Source organism: Suricata suricatta, chromosome 2, assembly GCF_006229205.1.
Source record: "Suricata suricatta isolate VVHF042 chromosome 2, meerkat_22Aug2017_6uvM2_HiC, whole genome shotgun sequence".
Lineage (NCBI taxonomy): Eukaryota > Metazoa > Chordata > Mammalia > Carnivora > Herpestidae > Suricata > Suricata suricatta.
In genome coordinates, this window is record NC_043701.1 from 75347804 (window position 1) to 75367067 (window position 19264).

Here is a 19264-nt window from a genome sequence, read left to right on the forward strand (position 1 = left end):
TTTACAGGTGGTTAATCCACTAGCTTTACTATATAATTACCTTTAACAATAAGATTTATGCTTTCATATGTTTTCTTGTTACTCATTAGCACCCTTTCTTGTCAGCCTAAGAAGTCCCTTTAGCATTTCTTATTGGGCTGTTTATGAACTCCTTTAGCTTTTGCTTGTCTGGAAAATTCTTTATCTCTCCTTCAAATCCAAGTAATAACTTGGATAGGTAGAAATATTCTTAATTGGACATTTTTCTTTTCAGTACTTTGACTATATCATGCCACTTCATTCTAGCCTCCAAAGTTTCTGCTGAAAAATTTGCTGTTAGTATTATAGTGGTTCCCTTCTACATAATAGGTTGTTTTTCTCTTACAGCTTTTCAGATTCCTTCCTTGTTCTTAAGTTTTGATATTTTAATTATAACGTGTCTTGGTATGGATCTCTTTGAGTTCATCTTATTTGGAACACTGGGCTTTCTGTATCTGGATGTCTGTTTTCTTTCCCAAGTTAGGGAGGTTTTTATCCATTATTTCTGCAAATAAATTTTCTTCCCCTTTCCCTATTTCCTTTGGAATTCCTATAATGTGAATGCTGTTCCACTTGAGCTTGTGCTATAAGTCCCTTAAACGGTCTTCACTATTTTCATCGTTTTTTCTTTTTGCTGTTAGGATTGGATGAGTTATTTTGCCCTGTCTTTGAGTTCACTGATCCTTTCTTCTGCTTCATCTAGCCTGTTGTTGAACCTTTCTAGAGTGTTTTCCAGTTCATTTATTGTATTCAGCTCTGTGACTTCTCTTTGATAATTTCTTATAGTTTCCATCTCTCTTTTGAAGTTCCTGCTATGTTCTTCTTCTGAGTTTGGAAAATATCTTTATTACTATTCTTTTGAACTCCTTAAAAGGTAAATACTTACCTCTGTTTAATTTTTTTTTCCTGAACTTTTACTTATTTTTTTTCTTTCATTTGGAACATATTGCCTTGCTTTGTCATTTTGCTTGACTCTTTGTTTAGTTTCTATGTATTAGATGAAACACTCATTTCTCTGAGTCTTAGTTGGTTGGCTTTATATAGGAGATGAAACTTACTGTTCAATCCTGCTCTAGATCTTGATTGTCTTTTCTAACATCTTTGAGTGTCTAGGTAGCCTGTTTTATTTTTAATAATTCCCAGGGGCTGAGGGTATGCCAAGACCAGCCAATGTCCCAAAGTGGTAGGTTTCAGTCAGTACCTAGATGTAGGATGATTGGAGGCCAAATCCTCAGGCAACAGCCTTTGAAGAATAAAAAAATTTTCAGTCCTGTGGTATCACAGTTTAAGCCACACTGGACATCAAAGCCAGGCAATCTGGTTGTGTTCCCTGAACACACCTGCACTTTGCACTTGCAGAAGTCAGAATACCAGATAAGTGTATAACCATTTTTGTGGGAGATGCTTGTAGCTGAAGAGAGGCAAAGAAAGAGCACAGTGATGGTACCCCCCAACCTGTGTTCCCTCAGTAGCCCCTAATGTGTGTCAATTCTGAAGTCTGTCTCTAAAGATGAAGCTCTCGGACTAGCATGTAGGCCTTTTTTTACAAAGTGGTTGAGGGTGTGTTTCAGTCTGCTGTTTGTGCAGTACCTTGGGATTGGTAGTCTGCCACCAATTGTCTTTCTCATTGTTGACATTTCATGGGCCCCAGGAACACAAGCTTTTCTGGTCATTAGGTCCAGGTGATCAAGGGGTATCTATTAGAAGTCTCAAAACGCAAGGCAACAAATGTAAAAACTGGTGTACTAGACTTGTAAGAGTTCTCTTCCAAGAGATGCTGGTGTTCTGTAGTGCAGCAGAGGAAAAGGAAAAAGGTAGCCCCTGCTCTCTGAGGTCTCAGAAGAGTTTACAGTCACTCTGTAGATGTATGCCTAATTTGAAGTGTGACTCTCAAAGCAGTAGCTATAATGAATAGCTAAAAGCCTCTTTTACATAAAGATTGAGCTCCTTGGTCTGTTGTTTCTTGCTGTGTCCTGGGCTTGACAGCTGTTCAAAAGCTCTTTTTCCATTGGTTATAGTCCTGTGGGACCTGTGAATATAAGCCCTGCTGGCCACCAGAGCCAGGCAATGTAGATGTTTATTTTTGGCAGCAGCCACAAAACTCAGGGCACCAATATAGTATATAAGCTCCCCTCTGGAATACACTAGTGAGTTAGAGCAAGATACAGGGAGAGTAAAAATATAGTATGCATCAACTTTTGTTACCTGAGAGCACTTCCATAAGCCACTATAAGTGTGACAAAGCATAATTTGTCCCACAGGCTAATAAATAGACAAATAAGTAGACAGAATGACTGGAGATATGTTTCAATCTATTGTGTGTACAATTACTGGGAATGATAGTCTGCCAGGAACTTTCTCTGCATTGTTATAGTCCCATTAGACCTAGGAACACGAGTCTCTCCTCCCTGGTCTTTGGAGCCACACAATTGACAGGTATCCCCTGGGTGGCCGCTACAAATACTGGGTCACCAGACATAAAAACTGTAGAGTCAGATATGTGTAGAAACTTCCCCCAGGTGATACCTGCACTCTGAGGTGTAAGAAAGGGAGAGTGTGAGGATGACACCCACTGGCTGGAGTGAGTCAGTGGCAGAGTACAAAGATAACACTGACCGCGCCATGATAGATAGATAGATAGATAGATAGATAGATAGATAGATAGATAGAAAGAAAACAGTAAGAATAAAGGAAAGAAGAAAAAGATGGTGCCTGCTGACTTTAGCCAGCTGAGAGCAGGAAGATCTACCAGCCTTCACCCCTGGAGAGTATCTCAGCAGGCCTCTGCCCCTCAGGCCAATGTTTTAAAGTTAGCGAATGAGCCTTTCACAGAAAATCTGGGCAATTTTCTAATGGGCTGCTTCTGTGTTGGGTCCTGGGATGGCTGAATCTGTGGACAAGTCCTTCAAGAGCTATTTCTCAGTTCACCACATCCCTACATTTCTCATGGGTGTGACTTCCATTGGACCTCAAAGACAATTGTTTTGGGGACTAGTTCCTCATATGCTGGTCTGAAAAGTTCAGACGCCCAGTGTGGGGTGTGAACCCGTCTTTCCTCAGGCAGAAGCTCTAAGTTTTGAGTTCCCTCCAATTGTGAGCTGCTGCGTTGTGGGTGGAGTTCATGGTGGGATTAGCTCTCATCTTTTCCTGCCGCCTTTGGTGTCGTTTCCTTCCTGTTTGCTTGATGTAAAAGGGGTGACTCATCAGCTCTTAGGATTTTCTGTTTTCCTCTGGAGAAAATTGTTCCATATATAACTGTAGATTCTATGTGTGTGTTGGAAGAGGTAAGATCAGGATCTTCCTGTATAACCATCTTGTCCTGAAACTCTCTTAATGTCTGCATTTAAATCTTTGAACTTTCCCTGTACACCAATTTCACTACATCCCAAAGAGTTTTGGTATGTTATGTTTTAATTTTCACTTTTTTCTAAGGATTTTCTAATTTTTTATGTGATTTCTTCTTTGATGCATTAAGAGTGTACTATTGAATTTCTACAAATTTGTGAATTTCTCAGTTTTACTTTTATTATTGATTGCTAAATTCATCCCACTGTGGTCAGAGAAAATAGTTTCTATGATATTTATCTTTAAAATCTAGGGGCGCCTGGGTGGCTCAGTTGGTTAAGCGGCCGGCTTCGGCTCAGGTCATGATCTCACGGTTCCTGGGTTTGAGCCCCATGTCAGGCTCTGTGCTGACAGCTAGCTCAGAGCCTGGAGCCTGCTTCAGATTCTGTGTCTCCCTCTCTCTCTGACTCTCCCTGCTCACGCTGTCTCTCTCTGTCTCTCAAAAATAAATAAAAGACATAAACATTTTTTTTATAAAATCTATTAAGACTTAATGTGTAGCCTAACATATGAGCTGTTCTAGAAAATGTCTCATATGCACTTTAGAAGAATAGAGTTCTGTATATGCCTGTTAGATCTAGGGTTTTTTTGGTATTTTTTATTATTATTATTTTAGAGAGAGAGAGAGAGAATGAATGGGAAAGAGGGGCAGAGAGGGAGAGAGAGAGAGAGAGAGAGAGAATCTTAAGCAGTCTCCATGTTTAGCACAGAGCCCAATGTGTGGCTTGATCTCAACCCTGGAATCATGACTTGAGCTGAAATCAAGAACTAGACACTCAACCAATTGAGCCACCCAGACACCCCAGTCTATTGTATTTTTAAGTCCTTTATTTTCTTTCTTAATTTATGTCTGGTTGTTCTATACATTTTTGAGAATGGGGTATTGATATCTATTGTCATAGAGTTTTCTATTTTTTCCTTTAGTTCTGTAAGTTTTTGCTTTATATATTTTGTTGGACTGTTATTAGGTATGTAAATGTTTATAATTGTTACAAATTCTTTTTAATTTTAATTATTTATTTATTTAAATATAATTTATTGTCAGATTGGTTTCCATACAACACCCAGTGCTCATCCCAACAAATGCCCTCCTCAAGGCCCATCACCCACTTTCCCTCTCCCCCATCTCCTATCCACCTTCAGTTTGTTCTCAGTATTTAAGAGTCTCTTATGATTTGTATTGAACGTTTTAATTATATATAATGCCCTTCTTTGTCTCTTGTAACCTTGTATGATTTAAAGCATATTTTGTTCTATATTAGTATGGCTCCCCCATCTCTCTTTTGGTTATTATTTGCATTGACAATTGTTTTCCATCCTTTCACGTTCAATCTATTTGTATTTCTAGATGTTATAGTGTATAATCGTATCATGATTTTATCCATTCTGTCAATCTCTGTCTTTTGACTGGAGTGTGTAATCCATTTCATTTAAAATAATTACTGACAAAAGGAAGACACCTGTAATGTTTTTATTTTTTCTTCTATATGCCCCATATTTTTGTTCCTCACTTTTTGTATTACTCTCTTCTTGTGTTTTTAGTTGTTTTTTAATAGTGCAGTGATTAAATTACTTTCTCATTTTCTTTTGTGTATATTCTATAGCTATTTTCTTTGTGATTATCATGGGAATGACATTTAACATCCTAAAGTTACAACATCTTAAATTGAATTTAAACCAGCTTGACTTCAGTAACATGCAAAACCTCTGCTCTTTTTCAACTCCATTCCTACACTTTTCAGTTGTCCATGTCACAAAATTATAACTTTATATATTGTGTGCCCCCAAACGTAAACCAATAATTCTTTTAAAGGCAGTAGCCTTAAATTATGTAGAAAACAAAGTGTGGAGTTATAAACCAAAGTTAAAATAATATTATGTTTTTAGACTAATAAAAATATTTTAGTCTCTTAAATTATGTAAAAAAAGTAGAATTACCATTTTTATAATACCAGCTTTTATAATTGCCCACTCACTTACTTTTAAAAATATTTAAATCAGAGTTAAATATTTAAACATAGTTAAAACATAGTGTAAGAATGATTTCATGAGTAGAATTTCGTGATTCATCACTTACATGTAATGCCCAACATTAGTTCCAACAAATGGCCTATTTAGAACCCAACACTCATTCTGCCCATCCCCTCACCCATGTGCCCTCCAGCAACCCTTAATTAGTTCTTTGTGTTAAGATCCTCTTATGGTTTGCCTTTCTCTCTTATTTTCCCTTCCTTCCCCTATGTTCCTCTGTTTTGTTTCTTAAATTCCACATATGAATAAGGTATAATGGTAGTCTTTTTCTGACTCATTTTGCATAGAATAATACACTTTAGTTCCATCCATGTTGTTGCAAATGGTATGATTTCATTCTTTTTGATCACTGAGTAATATTTCATTGTATATAAACCATATCTTCTTTATCCATTCATCAGTTGGTAGACATCTGGCTTTTTTTCATACTTTAGCTATTATTGATAGTGCTGCTATAAACATTGGGGTGCATGTGCCCCTTTGACTCAGATTTTTGTATTCTTTTCATAAATACATAATAGTGTAATGCTGGGTAGGGTAGTTGTATTTTTAATTTTTTGAGGAACCCCCATACTTTTTTCCAGTATCCCTGTATCAGTTCACATTCCCACTAACAGTGCAAAAGAGTTCCCCTTTCTCTACATCCTTGCCAACATCTGTCATCTCCTGAGTTGTTCATTTTAGCCATTCTGACAGGAGTGAGGCAGTATCTTGTGGTTTTGATTTGTATTTCCCTGATAATGAGTGATGGTGAACATCTTTTCCTGTGTCTTCAGCCATCTGGATGTCTTCTCTGGAAAAGTGTCTGTTTATGTCTTTTGCCCATGTCTTCACTGGATTATTTATTTATTTTTTTATTTTTTTGGTGTTGAGTTTGATAAGTTCTTAAGAGATTTTGGATACTAATCCTTTATCTGACATGTCATTTGCAAATATGTTAAACCACAAAATACCTAGGAATGAACCTAACCAAAGATAAAAAATCTCTATACTGAAAACTATAGAAAGCCTATGAAAGAAATTAAAGAAGACACAAAAAATAGAAAAACATTCCATGCTCATGGATTGGAAGGACAAATATTGTTAAAATGTCCATATTACCCAAAGCAATCTATACATTCCATGCAATTCCTATCAAAAGAACTCAGGAATTCTTCACAGAGATAGAACAAATAATTCTAAAATTTGTATGGAACCACAAAAGACCCTGAATAGCCAACGCCATGTTGAAAAAGAAAACCAGAGCAGGAGGCATCACAATTCCAGATATCAGGCTGTGTTACAAAGCTATAATCATCAAGAGAATATGGTACTGGCACAAATAGAAACACATATATCAGTGAAACAGAATAGAGAACCAGAAATGGACCTACAAATAACCAAATAACTTTGACAAAACAGAAAAGAATATTCAATGGAAAAAAGACAAGTCTTTTCAGCAAATGGTGCTGGGAAAACTGGATAATGACATGGAGAAGAATGAATCAGGACCACTTTTTTTACATTACATACAAAAATCAACTCAAAATGGATGAAAGATCTATAGGTAAGACAGGAAACCATCAAAATCCTAGAGGAGGAAACAGGCAACAACCTCTTTAGCTTAGGCCTCAGCACCTTCTTACTAAACATGTCTCCAGAGGCAAGGATAACAAAAGCAAAGATAAACTTGGAACTTCATCAAGATAAAAAGCTTCCTCCCAGTGAAGGAAACAACCAAAAAAACTAAAAGGCAGCCTATGGAATGAGAGAAGATATTTACTTTTTAAAAAATTTATTTTGAGACAGAGAGAGCAGAGGAGGGGGAGAGAGACAGGGAGACAGAGAATCCCAAGCAGGCTCCACGCTGTCAGTGCAGAGCCCGACATTGGGCTCTATCTCATGATCATGAGATCATCTGAGCCGAAATTAAGAGATAAATGATTAACCAACTGAGCTATCCAGGTGCCCCCTCCCCTACTTATTTACTTTTATCAAGATCTTTTTTTTCCCCTTGTAGCTTTGAGATACTGTCTAGTGTCCTTTCCATTCTCCCTGCAGGACTTCCTTAAGTATTTCATGCAGGTCAGATATTTGGTAGTGGATTTTCCTCAGCTTTTGTTTATCTGGGAATGTCTTAATTTCACCTTCACTCTGAAGGACAGTTTTCCTGGATATCAGATGCTTGGTGGACAGCTTTTCTCTTTTAGCAGTTTGATTACATCTGCCCACTACCTTCTGGCCTCCAAAGTTCCTGATGAGAAATTTGGTGATAAACCTATGGAGGATCCCATATATGTGCTCACTCTGGGTCCCACAACCTATGGGCTGGCTGTTTAGGAACTTGCTTGCCTGCCATGGGGCTAGAGGGGTAGAATGGGTACCTGCGAATAAAACTGTAATTCAATATTCAAGCCTTCCTTTGAAAGTTGCAACTGTCAGTAGCCTCTAGAGTTCCTAAATAGTTATATCAGATTCTGCCAGTATAAGTGTTACCTAAGATGGAAAGACAGATTTCTGGGACTTCCTACTTAATATCTTCTCAGAATCCTGTCACATTCAGTTTTTTTTTCTAGTTTTTTATTTCATCTCCAAGATTCTTTATGAGTCAAGTAGTTTTTAATTATGTCCTGAGTATCATGAATTTCAAGTTGTAGAGTCTCTGGATTTTGTTACATTTCTAAGTCTGTTGATGACTTCTTTTAGTAGGTAATTTGGTTGGAGTCAAACTCCAAACTCTGCCTCTTGATTGGATATTGAAATCTTAGTTGATTTTCTTTGATATTAGGTTGTTTGGTTGAAGTCAAATTGCAAACTCTACCTTTTGGTTGGATATTTATATCTCAGTTATTTTTCTTTTATATTTAGCTATACTATTTGGAATTTTCCCAGTGCATTTATAGTTCAGGGGTCTGCCAAACCTGTGGACAAAGTACTTGAGCAGAATCTGTGACTCATATCTCTGGCTTTCTTATTTTCTTGATTTTACCTTCACTTTTAAATACCTGTGTTTTCCCTGAACTTTTCTCTCATCTCCTGGTGTAGAATGACTGTGGGAGTTCTCTTAAAATTTTAGCCACTTTTGTGCTGCCAACTCTGGTCTGCACTCAGGATAAAAGCCAATATTAATGAAAACTTACTCCTTTCCCATCCCTTCTGGTTCTGTAGAAACTTAGCCATTCCAGAAGTCTTATTTTACAGTATGTTCTAAAATTTTGTGGACTTCAAAAATATTTTAATGTCGTAGTTTGGAGTTTTACAATATCATTTCATTTTATATTCAAATGCTGAATATTTAATGATCATTAAATCTTTCCAAAGACTCCTTCAAACACTTTCCAAAATTGGATTTTTCCAAATTACATTCAGATACTGATAGAGTGATTTTACAACTTCCAAAATAGAATGCTTTTCACTTTGGGCATTCAAATTAACTAACTGTATGATTAACCTCTATTAGAATGCTAAATATTACAAAGCAAACTAAAAGTTTATGAAGCAGGAATATCAGTATTCAGAAAGCTTCAATGGGAATTTTGTCTCTGTAAAGACCAAAGATTTGTGATCAATGTTGGTGGTGACCTTAGCAGAAAAATCAAGGGAATAAATTATTGTGTCAAAATTACCTTTATAGGCAATGTTTTTGCTGTCATATGGCAATCTATGCTTCCCTTTCTTCTTATAATTGTATCAGTTTCTCATTGTTAAAGAATTCCTCATCCCAAGCTACTCTATTATTTCTGGAATTTGTAGAAAGGTCAGTGAGTCTCAGGAGTTGTGATTACTTTTTCTAGCTGACATTTATTGATCTCATTACCTTCATGCTCATATTTCAAAAACTTTTTTTCATTCTGTTACCATTTCAAAGATGACAGAAATGCTGCAGTGCTCACTGTATTAGAACTGTATGTAATTAAAATTTGTACTCTGTGTTTCATCACAGTTTCACTGTCAAGACCACAGTATGCATTGTTTATAAATTAGAATGTTATAATTATACTACATAATGTGCATAAAACCAATTCTGTATATATACTAACATATATTTTACTTATTTTCATATAAATGAATGTTATAAAACCTTTGGGCATAAACCTTTTGCTTGTATGAAATGGTTCACTTGACTCTTTCAATAGCCAGTATTTAGTTTTAAATCACTGCATTCAGTGTTTACATTAAGAAAAAAATTTTTAACGTTTAGTCATTTTTTGAGAGACAGAGGTAGAACATTAGTGGGGAGAGGGGTAAAGAGAAAGAGAGGGAGAACAGAATCCGAAGCAGGCTCCGGGCTCTGAGCTGTCAGCCCACAACCTGATGCAAGGCTTTAACCCACGAACTGTCAGATCATGACTTGAGCTGAAGTTGGATGCTTAACCCAGTAAGCCACCCAGGTGCCCCAAGTTTACATTTTTTGCATAAGCAGTTATTTCTTATAAAAATCCTAAAGACACAAGAAAATAAAGAGATGCATTCATGAAAGAGATGGTTAAATAACAGACATAAGCATTTATATTGTTTTACTAAGATTGAATCATAATTTGGTTTATCAAATATATATATATATATATATATCTGTTTCTGAATCTTTAACTCCATAGTTCTATTCCAATTTTACTTGTCTACATAAAAAAACTTTAGAAGGATGGTGAAAATTATTTATATTAAAGTTCTATTTGTATGGGGGTAGGTATAAGGATAGCTTTCTTTTGTCTTTTACCTGCCACATTTGTACTTAGGAATCTGTTATTATATTTGCCAAGACTTTAGTTAGCCAGAAATATTTAAGAATTCTATGAGAATCAAAAATAGACCCAGGCATTCATCTGTCATAATGAATCAGGAATCTAATCTATGAACAATTTTCTAGAGATTAAGTTTTAGATTGATTAATTTACAAAAAGCCCTAATTTACAGAATCTAATAAATTGTAGTTGATTGTTATGATCAAAATCACTATGGACAAATCTGCCAGTTTATGTATACGATTTTAGTCCTTTAGGCCACAGATTTGACTTTTTAAAAATTTGTTCCTCAGGGTTACTAATTTCTTTATTCTTCTTCCTAACGTGGGAGACAAGGTCCAAAGAAGCCTGGTCTGCCTCTCACTGTCATTTATGGGTTTGAAGGGCCTATTGAAACCCATGATTTTAAATTTTATCCATGTTTCTGATGAATTTGTAACCTCTTGCTTACTCACATCTATTTAAAGATCACTGATACACTGTATTCATCAGCCAAACCCCAATGTTACAGTTTACCAAATACAAAGATACACAGATAATTTTGACTTTCCCATTAGACACACACAAAAATATTCTGTACTGAAATCTCTACTAGCTATAATAGAATATGCTAATTCCAGGGGATAAGTGTTTTTTTCTTTCGTGGACCTTTTTTAAGGGTAAGTCTAGTATTTCCTGAAGAAAACATCTATGCCTTTTCTTGTAAAATATTAGTTTTATAATTTAATGGTGGGCATGTTTTATAATATATATATGGGTAATATGTATAAAGTTCAGAAATTCTCCTTATAATACTTGAATTCATCTACATGGCACATAGTCTAATCAGAAACATAAAAGCAAGGGGTGCCTGGGTGGCTCAGTCAGTTGAAGATCTGATTTTGGCTCAGGTCGTGATCTCACAGTCCGTGGGTTCGAGCCCTGCATTGGGCTATGTGCTGGCTGCTCAGAGCCTGGAGCCTGCTTTGGATTCTCTGTCTTCCTCTCTTTCTGCCCCTCCCTCACTTGCTCTTTTGTGTGTGCATACTCTCTCTCTCTCTCTCTCTCTCTCTCTCTCTCTCAAAAATAAACGTAAAAAGAAAAAACAGAAAAGCTGTCTGTTTTAATGGAATCCATGTCTTCATATATTGGTCAAAGACCTGAGTTCCCCTTGTCATCACAAGAAGCTTTTTCTATGGCTAATAATTAAATCAATACATTTACTGAATAGTACCATAGGTTAGGCACCATGTTACCTGTAGTGAAGATATGAGGGAAGTATGGGTACTGAGTACAGGATTGGTCAGTTATAGATATTATTTTATTTATTCTCAACATTCTTGAAATTAAACCTAATTTATTGCTGGTGAAATAAACTCTTGATTACAATGTAGTATGAGAAATTATCACATCCCAGGAATGACCAAATCCAAAGCCCTTTGCTCTATGGTAATGCCTTCAAATTTCTTTGCTCATATTCTTTCATCCATTGTGAAAAATATGCTCTCCGTTATACATATTTAAGTAGATAGCTAAAAGTTTTAAACAAAATTGTAAATAGTCATAAAGATACAATTTGACATATTGTAAATATTTTCATTAAAATTAATATCCAGATAATCTCTTAAAAATGTCCAGTTGAACCTAAATATCACAGTGATTTGATGGTCACATCTATTATTTTTATAAAACTTTTTAATGTTCACTTTTGACAGAGAGAGAGACAAAGAGTGTGAGCAGGGAGAGGCAGAGAGAGAGGGAGACACAGAATCTGAGGTAGGCTCCAGGCTCTGAGCTGCCAGCACAGAGCCTGATGTGAGGCTCAAACTCACAAACTGTGAGATGGTGATCCAAGCCAATGTCAGCTGCCCAACTGACTGAACCCCTACAATCATTTACTTTTTAAAGAGTACTCAGATATTCTTTTTATGTTTGGAAATTTTATATAATACCTTTTTTATAATCAAAATGTAAGTTTTATTGTACAACTTTCATCACATTTTATCTTCACTTAATATTTTTAAATTTGATTTTTTTTTGATCACCTTATTATAGTTCCCTACAAAAAATTATGTGTATATAATTCAGAATTAATTTTTTATTTTTTTATTAAAATCTTTTTTTAATGTTTTATTTATTTTTGAGACAGAGAGATTCAGAGCATGAGTGGGGAGGAGCAGAGAGAGAGGGAAGCACAGAATCAGAAGCAGGCTCCAGGCTCTGAGCTGTCAGCACAGAGCCCGATGAGGGGCTCGAACCCACGAACGTGAGATCATGACCTGAGCCGAAGCCAGAGGCTTAAGGTTAGACTGAGCCACCCAGGCACCTCTGGAATTAATTTTTTAAATTTCTTAAAAAAAGAATGCTGTCTAATTACTAAGACATATCTTCATAATTAATTTGTCAATGCAATATTTGTTAGGTCTCATGTGGTCAGAACACTATAAACATGTTAAGAGGCTGATAAATAATTATTAAATATGACAAAATTGATCAGTCTTATATTTCTAAACAAGAGAGATTAAACTTTCAATTCTATCTATGGATGAATAATTAAAATTGATAGAGAATCAGAGTTCAATCAAGTCTGTTGGGTTTTGTTTTTATGAATGTAAAATCCTTTCCACATTTTTAAGTGGAGGGAATGGGAATATAAATATTACTCAGTTTCTCTGAAGTTTTTATAGAAATATGTCAAAAGTCACAAAAATTATTTTCAATATATGTTACCAATTTTATTGGGTATCCCATCAATTTTGTTGAAAGCAAAGAATTTAAACCCAACTGACTTGCAAACCAAGTTAAAGAGTCACTAAAGTCATTCACCAATGTTTCAATCAAACTCAATTCCCTTGATGCCTGGGATAGTTTTACTGGCTAAGGACATACTTTGCTGCAACATTCTGGATAATGTGAGAGGAACGTATCCTGGGTGAAGTAGGAGAAAGGATTATGAAAGGGGAGTTGGGAATGAAGAATCAGCAAAACCTGTTGTGTTTCAGGTAAGTATTGGGAAAAAATTCCACATAGAAGCTAAGGATCTAAAAGTATCAGTATCAGTAAAGGAAACTAACCCTTTGGAACGAGTCTGCACACCGTCTGGCCTATGGGTGCCCACCCCAGTGTGAGGGCCACAGCTGCGTGCCACACTGTGGACTTTGCAGTCCAGTTAAACGGATCATCAGGTAAGGTGTTTAATTTCAGTAAAACAATAAAAATCTCAATAAAAGTAGTCAAGTCCAAAATAAACCAGATGTCACAAGAGAGTTTTACATTAATAGCAATCACACTGCATATATTTTACGTTCAATATTTTGCAAGTAATGTTCATCCAAACACCAACATAACTGTATATCAGCCAGGAAAAGTGTACAATTAAGTCAAAGACATGTAGATTCTGAATATATTTAAGAAACTCTCAGTATGTTTTAATCAGATAATGGGCCAAAGAGCAACAGCTTGGTGTCCCTTCTGGCCCTGACCTCAAGGTTGCTCTTGCACCAGGGCATAGGTGCCATTAAGCAATAGGTACCAGCAGGAATCTTTCTCCATGCTGCTTCTCATCCGTCCATGCGGCCACCAGCCTCCATGACCCCTCAGGCACACACATTCTATGAACCTCATATGAGCTTGACAAAGATGTATCGAACACTCTCACAAACCTCCTTCTGTCAGATTCATCTTGTACTTCTCATGTTTCATTTTGGTATTTTGTGTAACAAGCACAGAGGAGTGTATGGCTGTGTATTACCTGCCTGGGAAATTATAACCCTTTGGTCAATATAATCAATCCTGTTGCCTCTGCTATGTTTTTTCAATCTACTCTATTAATATTGGCACTTTTAAAAAATTATGTCTTTAATTTGGGAAACTTTTAACATGTCTAGAGCATTTTAGTTTAGGTATGTATTTCTTCTGGACAAAATATATTTCTTTGAACTGAATCAGACGAAGTAGTTTCTTTTTCTGAGTGAATTTGAATGAATTATATTCATTGATATAATTGAGATGTCTGTTGTCTTCGTTTTCTGATGCTAAGTAAAGAATTATTGCAGGGGCACCTGGATGGCTCAGTCCGTTAAGGGGCCGACTTCAGCTCAGGTCATGATCTCACGGTTCGTGGTTTTGAGCCCCACATCGAGTTCTGTGATGACACTTCAGAGCCTGGAGCTGGTTTCAAATTCTGTATCTCCCTTTCTCTCTATTTTCCTCCCCCATTCATGCTCTGTCTCTGTCTCAAAGAAAAAAATATATAAAAATTTAAAAAAGAATTATTGCAAACATAATGGCTTCAAATAATACCAATATATTATCTCACAGTTCTTTAGGTATAAATCAGGCACAGAGAGGCTTGGGTCTCAGCTGGGTTTTCATCTGAGGTTCAGAGTCCTCCTCCAAGATGGTTCAAGTTGTTGGCAAAATTCGGTTACTTTATAGAAACCAGCTGGAGGTTGACTTTCATACTCTCGGGTCCATGCCACATGACTCTCTCACTCTTTAATACCAACTGAGGGGGCCGCCTGGGTGGCCCCCACAGTTGAGTGACCGACTTCAGCTCAGGTCATGATCTCAAAGCTCGTGGGTTTGGGCCCCATGTAGGGCTCCGTGCTGACAGCTCAGAGCCTGGAGCCTGCGTCCGATCTGTATCTCCTTCTCTCTCTGTCCCTCCCCCATTCGTGCTCTGTCTCTCTCTGTCTCTCAATAATAAATAAATGTAAAATTTTAAAAAAAAGCTAATAATAGAAAACTTCCTGCACATCAAATTTGTGTTCCAGGATTTAAATTTTTTTCCAGAAAGAAGGCTCCCCTAACTTTTGTTCACTTATGATGGAGCCCAGTGAGGATCATCATTCTTTCTTAAGGTCACCTGTGCCAAGTAGCATTACCCAGTCATTAGAGTGACCCTTGTTTCATATTTACAAAGCCTCCCTCCTGTCAACAGAGAGGATTGTACAGAAGTGTACCCCAAGGGGCAAGAACTTGAGACTGTATTAGAATTGTCCCTACCTTATTTGTCTTTACTTTTGTGATCTTGTTTTACAATCTATATGGACATTCTAACTTTTTTTTTTCCTAAAGGAATTTTTGAAAGAGTTTTTAGAGCAGTTTGGGATTGGTTGTAAAATTGAGAGGAAGGTAAAGTGATTTTTCATAAACCCCCTCCCCCAACACATGCACAGCCTTCCCTATTATCAATATCACTCCTAAGAATGGTACTTTAAAAAAAAAAAAAAACAAGGATAAGCCTAAGGAATTTTGTTTCATGAAGAAACCCGAAATTACAGAAATAGTTTGGAAAATGGCTGAGTGTGGTGGCAAAAGGCATAGTTCTGAAGATAATCACTTAGATTGAAATCTCAGCTCCTGTTCTTTGTGATTTGGGGCAAATTACTTCTCTTTGCACATGTCTTTTTTTTTTCATAATATTTTATTGTCAAATTGATTTCCATACAACACCCAGTGCTCTTCCCCACGTCTTTGCACATGTCTTATCTGTAAAATGAAAATAATATTACCTACTCCCCCAGGCAATTTTAATGATTGATTTATTATGCTTAACGAATACAATGTCCAGGAAAATAGCATTCAGGAAGTGTTAGCTATTAGTATTTCTCTTTCAAAGTTACATGGAAGATATTTATTGTTTAAGATCTTTCAGATTTCATTCATACAGTGAAACTGTATTTCTCTAATTATATATAACATCTGACCCTATACAATATCTAATGATGGATGTAGCAAGCGTTTACTATTATGCATGTTCTAGTCTTTATAAGCATTCTGTTTTATGTCAGACCTGTACGATAAGCTAACAGAAAATTGGAGAAAGTGAAGAAGTCTGCTTTGTTAATCCATATGGAATGGCAATTCACAGGCAAAGGAACACAGACAGGTTCTTCCGATGACTGAAGGCCAGATGTGTTCTAGAAAATAGAAATATGCCATTGTGACTAGTAGTGAACAAAGGAAAAATGGTAAGCGATGGCATCAGAGATAGATCTCATTGGTCTAGATAACATAGGGTCTTGTAAACCATGGCAAAGACTTTGGTTTTTACTCTGAGGAAGCTGGAAGGCCTTGGGATGTTTTTAAGCAGAGGCATGTCATTACCTGTCTGTGGCTACTATGTGAAGAGCATAGAAATGAAGGTGGAAGGAGAGAGTCCATGTAGTTGAAGTGAATGATAATAGTGGCTTTGACTAGAGGGGCAGCCATCAGGGTAATTAGAATTGGATTATCCAGGAGCGCCTGGGTGACTCAGTCAGTTAAGCATCCAACTTCTGCTCCGGTCATGATCTTTTGGCTCTTGAGTTCAAGCCCCATGTCAGGTTCCATGCTAACAGCTCTGAGCCTGAAGCCTGCTTCAGATTCTGTGTCTCCCCCTCTCTCTGCCCCTCCTCTGCTTGTGCTCTGTTTCTCAAAAATGAATAAATTTTAAAAAAATAATAGAAATTTAGATTATCTAGAATTATTATATTATGGATATATTTTGAAGAAAAAGCTCACAGCATTTGTTGTTGGCTGTTATGTAGTTATAAGGAAGCAAGAAAACTCAATTGTGTATCCAGTGTTTTGATCTGAGCAACTGGAAAACATGGAATTGCCATTTTTAGTGATGTGGAACCATGAGAAGGTCGAGTCAGTTTTAAATATGTTAATGACACCTCTTAGTTATGCAGCCTGAGGTGTTACAAAAGCAATTTGAATATATTGATTTAAAGTTTACAAGTGTGGCTTGGCTTGCAGATATAAGTGAGGAATTTTTCAAGAGATGAAGAGTATTTGAAGTCATGAGTTTGTATGAGAACATTTAGGGGTCAGTTGTAGATCAAGGTGTGAAGAGTACAGAGGCAGAGCTCTTGTCATGCCAACATTGAATACACTGATGCAAGAGGGTGAGAGAGATGAGGACCGTAGAAGTCATTCTTTGAGTAGTCAGCAGCAGATGGGAATGAGTGCACCACCTGAGTTTAGAGAAGAGCATTGACAGTTCACTCATTCGAAAAAGGAGAAGACAGAGTGTATACTGTTTGGGTCTAAGAGTTCTACCTGAGTTGGTATAACTTGGACAGAGAACCTCTTTTTCTAGTGTAAAATATTATCTTTTTATGCATAATAACTAGGAAGATAATAGGCCTCTATTTTTTAACAGGAAGTGGAAGGAAATAAAAAGAAAGATAAAGCTTCCTCTGAGTGGAGAGGGTTGAGCAGGGGCTAGAAACTAAGGGGAAGGGCTACAGGGAAGAAGCCAAGACAAGAGCTGTACCACTTCCAAGCAGCAGGAAGGCTGAGTGCACAATCTTGTGTAGGTAGTACTTTAAAACTTAAAAACAGCTCAGCTCACTCCGCATAAATGTCAAATGTCCAAAAGCGTTTCAAGATCATCATGTATTTGTCTATAGTTATCATTTCATATCTAACAGACAGTAAACTATGCACCTATGAAGTTAGATTAGAAATGTTTTATTATTAAATAGTATGGGTGATCACGTGTATGTGTACTCTTTTCTTGTTCCGATGTCAAAGAAGAGAGGTAGGATTTCCTGGAGAGGAAGTATGCCTTTGGAAAATATCTTACCCATATTAGAGTAAAATTGCACTACACACCAAACAAAAATATCAAAAATTGTTTCTTACTGACAAAAATACAAAACATTTATTGAGGAGCCTATGAGAGTTTTTAAGTGTAACAAGACACAAATGTCCAAACACATTCAACTAATGAGGCTAAATAATCTTAACAAGACTGATCCAACTTAACAAGCTGTACAATTTTAACATACCATACTTGAATATTTTTTTAATCTAAAATTCTTTAATTTTTGTATACCAGGTTCATAAAGAATATCTCATAAGGAAGAACAACCATAGTGAAGGTTTATTTTTAAATAATGATTGGATTTGACCATGGATACATAGTGTGTGTGTACATGAATATTCTCATTATTTTTCAATTAAGCATTTATGATATATAAATCTATGCAGTTCAACAGTTTAATCAACATATCCGGTTACATTATTCAATTTTTTACTTTAAAGACAAGACCAAAATCAAAACCTCTGAACTTCTACTTTTCAAAGTCAAAGAATCGAAGAAGAGCTAAAATTCTAAAATAGCATCAATACAGCCAATACTATTCTTGTGGATATTCATGAGCTATACTGAAACAAGGTAAAATACAAATACCTTGCTTTGTACTTAATTTGAAGTGTTGCCACTACAATCAATTATAGATGTTTATTCTGAAAGACGTTACTATGAAGGTTGCAGACTCAACTGCCGATAATAATTTCAATACTAAATTTACAGACTACCCAAATAATACCTTGCACTGTAGACCTGTAGACAGTTTTAAAATTCTCATTAGCAACAACTTTTTACAGATATAGAAGGCTACTGTTTTCATATAAATTGGGAGTTTTAAAATCACCTCCCTTTAGTGCTTTCAGTTGTCACATGTCAGTAAACCAAAGACCCAAATAATTTCAAATGATCACAGATATTATTTAGGCAAGAAATCTCATGTGTCAGTACTTTAATGGTGTGTACATCAGATGATAGTACGAAGATGACTATGAACAAGATGCAGCCCCTCTATTTTCACAAACAGCACAACAGATCACAGTAAACCCAGTTTATATTCCACCATCAAGGGTGGTTCTCCCATTAGGTCACTTTGTGATGGATCGTTAAGAATATCCTCAAATCCAGTAGTCTCATCATTACCCCTCAAAATATCCAGTGAAAAGTTTGAGCTTGGAAGAAATGGAAGACACTGAACCTGCTGCACTGCCTTGAATTCCATTTGCAATTTGAGTGGAGCAAACTGACCCTGCATGTTTCTCAGTGTGGAAAAATTCAATTTTTCTTGGTTGAGCTGGAATTATTTTTCTGATAATTCAAGAGGATGACTAGGCAAAAGTTCATTTCTCACACAAGGAAGACCTTTTCGAAGAAGATCATGACTTTCATTCAAAAGGTCCACTTGCTGGAAGTTCAGTAAGTAGAATACTGTCCTTTAGCTGAGATCCAAGTCCTCTGGCATTCATCTTCAACTTTCCCAGTGAACAGCCTCTCAGCCCCATTACCGTCAGGTGGCCCCGCTGCTGGAATATTAAACTTTGTTTGTAAGTTTGCCTTTGTTGACATTCCCTTTACTAAGCCAAAT

The 19264-nt window shown here is 36.4% G+C and overlaps 1 pseudogene; it reads right to left on the reverse strand.

The window, feature by feature from the left end:
• Positions 1-18614: 18614 nt before the first annotated feature.
• Positions 18615-19145, reverse strand: LOC115282497 (annotated as a pseudogene).
• Between the last annotated feature and the right edge of the window lie 119 nt (positions 19146-19264).